General features: G+C 45.9%; 1 protein-coding gene across 3 annotated transcripts in view; it reads left to right on the top strand.

Annotated features, from left to right (window-relative positions):
- The window catches only part of tmem214 (transmembrane protein 214), a 90,936-nt gene that overhangs the window by 48,415 nt on the left and 36,521 nt on the right, over window positions 1-6,000 (top strand). The gene's annotated exons all lie outside the window — the stretch shown is intronic.

Raw genomic sequence — 6,000 nt, 5'->3', positions numbered from 1 at the left:
TGTTGCTGCTACTGTCTCTTATGACCGAAAAGAGCTTCTGGATTACTCACGTCAAACTGGACTTTTCTTTAATGAGTCCGACGCAAAGGATATACTGCTTTGTCAAGAGAAGGCCCAAAACAGCGTAAAGGGGGGAGGAGGTCGCGGTGCCTTGTAAGAATTAACCACCGTCTGTATTATTGGACAACATGCAGCTGTTGGAGAATAAACCGGATGATCTATGATTTAAGACTTCACTACCAACGGGACATTAAACAGTAATATTTTATGTTGCACCAAGACTTGGCTGAACGATGACACGGATAATCTAGAGCTGGCTGGCTGGCTTCTCCGTGCATCGGCAGGACAGAGCAGCTACGTCTGGTCAGATGAGTGAGGGGTGTATCTATTTGTCAATAACTGCTGGTGTGCGATGTCTAATATTAAAGAAGTCTCGAGGTATTGCTCGCCTGAGGTAGAGTACCTCATGATAAGCTGTAGACCACACAATCTACCAAGGGATATCAAATCAAATCAAATTTATTTATATAGCCCTTCGTACATCCGCTGATATCTCAAAAGTGCTGTACAGAAACCCAGACTAAAACCCCAAACAGCAAGCAATGCAGGTGTAGAAGCAAGATATGTCATCTATATTATTCATAGCCGTCTATTTACAACCACAAACGGATGCTGGCAATCTGACTGCACTCAACCAGCCTTATAAGGACATAAGCAAACAAGAAAATGCTCTTCCAGAAGCCAGACTTTAATACGGCCAAACTTAAATCCGTTTTACCTCATTTCTACCAACGTGTCACGTGCAACCAGAGGAGACAAACAACTCTAGACCACCTTTACTCCACATACAGAGACATACACAACTCTAGACCACCTTTACTCCACACACAGACACATACACAACTCTAGACCACCTTTACTCCACACACAGAGACATACACAACTCTAGACCACCTTTACTCCACACACAGAGACATACACAACTCCAGACCACCTTTACTCCACACACAGAGACACATACACAACTCTAGACCACCTTTACTCCACACACAGAGACATACACAACTCCAGACCACCTTTACTCCACACACAGAGACACATACACAACTCTAGACCACCTTTACTCCACACACAGAGACACATACACAACTCTAGACCACCTTTACTCCACACACAGAGACGTACACAACTCCAGACCACCTTTACTCCACACACAGAGACACATACACAACTCTAGACCACCTTTACTCCACACACAGAGACATACACAACTCTAGACCACCTTTACTCCACACACAGAGACACATACACAACTCTAGACCACCTTTACTCCACACACAGAGACATACACAACTCTAGACCACCTTTACTCCACACACAGAGAGACATACACAACTCTAGACCACCTTTACTCCACACAGAGAGACATACACAACTCTAGACCACCTTGACTCCACACACAGAGACATACACAACTCTAGACCACATTTACTCCACACACAGAGACACACACAACTCTAGACCACCTTTACTCCACACACAGAGACATACACAACTCTAGACCACATTTACTCCACACACAGACACATACACAACTCTAGACCAGCTTTACTCCACACACAGAGACATACACAACTCTAGACCACCTTTACTCCACACACAGAGACACATACACAACTCTAGACCACCTTTACTCCACACACAGAGACACATACACAACTCTAGACCACCTTTACTCCACACACAGAGACATACACAACTCCAGACCACCTTTACTCCACACACAGAGACACACACAACTCTAGACCACCTTTACTCCACACACAGAGACACACACAACTCTAGACCACCTTTACTCCACACACAGACACATACACAACTCTAGACCACCTTTACTCCACACACAGACACATACACGACTCTAGACCACCTTTACTCCACACACAGAGACACATAAAGCTCTAGACCACTACTTCACACACAGAGACACATACACAACTCTAGACCACCTTTACTCCACACACAGAGACATACACAACTCCAGACCACCTTGACTCCACACACAGAGACATACACAACTCCAGACCACCTTTACTCCACACAGAGACACATACACAACTCCAGACCACCTTTACTCCACACAGAGACACATACACAACTCCAGACCACCTTGACTCCACACACAGAGACACATACACAACTCCAGACCACCTTGACTCCACACACAGAGACATACACAACTCCAGACCACCTTTACTCCACACACAGAGACACATAAAGCTCTAGACCATCTTTACTCCACACACAGAGACACATAAAGCTCTAGACCACCTTTACTCCACACAGAGACACATAAAGCTCTAGACCACCTTTACTCCACACACAGAGACACATAAAGCTCCAGACCACCTTGACTCCACACACAGAGACACATACACAACTCCAGACCACCTTTACTCCACACACAGACACACACACAACTCTAGACCACCTTTACTCCACACACAGAGACACATACACAACTCCAGACCACCTTTACTCCACACACAGACACACACACAACTCTAGACCACCTTGACTCCACACACAGAGACACATACACAACTCCAGACCACCTTTACTCCACACACAGACACATACACAACTCTAGACCACCTTTACTCCACACACAGAGACACATAAAGCTCCAGACCACCTTTACTCCACACACAGAGACATACACAACTCTAGACCACCTTTACTCCACACACAGAGACACATACACAACTCTAGACCACCTTTACTCCACATACAGAGACACATACACAACTCTAGACCACCTTTACTCCACACACAGAGACACACACAACTCTAGACCACCTTTACTCCACACACAGAGACATACACAACTCCAGACCACCTTTACTCCACACACAGAGACACATAAAGCTCCAGACCACCTTTACTCCACACACAGAGACACATACACAACTCCAGACCACCTTTACTCCACACAGAGAGACATACACAACTCCAGACCACCTTTACTCCACACAGAGACACATACACAACTCTAGACCACCTTTACTCCACACAGACACATACACAACTCTAGACCACCTTTACTCCACACACAGAGACACACACAACTCTAGACCACCTTTACTCCACACACAGAGACACATACAAACCTCCAGACCACCTTAACTCCACACAGAGACATACACAACTCTAGACCACCTTTACTCCACACAGAGACACATAAAGCTCTAGACCACCTTTACTCCACACAGAGACACATACACAACTCTAGACCACCTTTACTCCACACAGAGACATACACAACTCTAGACCACCTTTACTCCACACACAGAGACATACACAACTCTAGACCACCTTTACTCCACACACAGAGACATACACAACTCTAGACCACCTTTACTCCACACACAGAGACATACACAACTCTAGACCACCTTTACTCCACACACAGAGACACACACAACTCTAGACCACCTTTACTCCACACACAGAGACATACACAACTCTAGACCACCTTTACTCCACACACAGAGACACATACACAACTCTAGACCACCTTTACTCCACACAGAGAGACACATACACAACTCTAGACCACCTTTACTCCACACAGACACACACACAACTCTAGACCACCTTTACTCCACACAGAGACACATACACAACTCTAGACCACCTTTACTCCACACACAGAGACATACACAACTCTAGACCACCTTTACTCCACACACAGAGACACATACACAACTCTAGACCACCTTTACTCCACACACAGAGACACATACACAACTCTAGACCACCTTTACTCCACACAGAGACACATACACCACTCTAGACCACCTTTACTCCACACAGAGACACATACACAACTCTAGACCACCTTTACTCCACACAGAGACACATACACAACACTAGACCACCTTTACTCCACACACAGAGACATACACAACACTAGACCACCTTTACTCCACACACAGAGACACATACACCACTCTAGACCACCTTTACTCCACACACAGAGACACATAAAGCTCTAGACCACCTTTACTCCACACACAGAGACACATACACAACTCTAGACCACCTTTACTCCACACACAGACACATACACAACTCCAGACCACCTTTACTCCACACAGAGACACATACACAACTCTAGACCACCTTTACTCCACACACAGAGACACATACACAACTCTAGACCACCTTTACTCCACACAGAGACACATACACAACTCTAGACCACCTTTACTCCACACACAGAGACATACACAACTCTAGACCAACTTTACTCCACACACAGAGACATACACAACTCTAGACCACCTTTACTCCACACACAGAGACACATACACAACTCTAGACCACCTTTACTCCACACAGAGACACATACACAACTCTAGACCACCTTTACTCCACACAGAGACATATACACAACTCTAGACCACCTTTACTCCACACACAGAGACACATACACAACTCTAGACCACCTTTACTCCACACAGAGACACATACACAACTCTAGACCACCTTTACTCCACACAGAGACACATAAAGCTCTAGACCACCTTTACTCCACACAGAGACACATACACAACTCTAGACCACCTTTACTCCACACACAGAGACATACACAACTCTAGACCACCTTTACTCCACACACAGAGACATACACAACTCTAGACCACCTTTACTCCACACAGAGACACATACACAACTCTAGACCACCTTTACTCCACACACAGAGACATACACAACTCTAGACCACCTTTACTCCACACACAGAGACATACACAACTCTAGACCACCTTTACTCCACACACAGAGACACATACACAACTCTAGACCACCTTTACTCCACACACAGAGACACATACACAACTCTAGACCACCTTTACTCCACACACAGAGACACATAAAGCTCTAGACCACCTTTACTCCACACACAGAGACACATACACAACTCTAGACCACCTTTACTCCACACACAGACACATACACAACTCCAGACCACCTTTACTCCACACACAGAGACACATACACAACTCTAGACCACCTTTACTCCACACACAGAGACATACACAACTCCAGACCACCTTTACACACACAGAGACACCACACAGAGAGACATACACAACTCCAGACCACCTTTACTCCACACAGAGACACATACACAACTCCAGACCACCTTTACTCCACACACAGAGACACATACACAACTCCAGACCACCTTTACTCCACACAGAGACACATACACAACTCCAGACCACCTTTACTCCACACAGAGACACATACACAACTCTAGACCACCTTTACTCCACACACAGAGACACATAAAGCTCTAGACCACTACTCCACACACAGAGACATACACAACTCCAGACCACCTTTACTCCACACACAGAGACATACACAACTCTAGACCACCTTTACTCCACACACAGAGACATACACAACTCTAGACCACCTTTACTCCACACAGAGACACATACACAACTCCAGACCACCTTTACTCCACACACAGAGACACATAAAGCTCGCCTTCCATTTGGCAAATCTGACGGTACGTTTATAATAAATGTCCTCCGATGAACCAATCAACCATCAAACAAGCAAAGCGGCTCTGACGCTCGTCGGATGTGGCAGGGCTTGAAAAATACTACGGCCTACAAAGGGAAACCCAGCCGTGAGCTGCCCAGTGAAGCGAGCCTACCAGATGAGCTCAATGTCTTCGAGACAAGCAACACTAAAGCATGCATGAGAGCACCAGCTGTTCCGGACGACTGTGATCACTCTCTCCATAGCTGGTGTGAGCAAGACCTTTTTTAAACAGGTCAACATTCACAAAGCCGCAGGGCCCTACGGATTACCAGGAAGTGCACTCAGAGCATGCGCGGACCAACTGGCAAGTGTCTTCACTGACATTTTCAACCTCTCCCTGACCGAGTCTGTAATACCTACATGTTTCAAACAGACCAC

This window comes from Oncorhynchus nerka, linkage group LG13, assembly GCF_034236695.1.
Source record: "Oncorhynchus nerka isolate Pitt River linkage group LG13, Oner_Uvic_2.0, whole genome shotgun sequence".
Taxonomy (NCBI): Eukaryota; Metazoa; Chordata; class Actinopteri; order Salmoniformes; family Salmonidae; genus Oncorhynchus; species Oncorhynchus nerka.
This window is presented reverse-complemented; position numbering and strand designations above follow the sequence as displayed.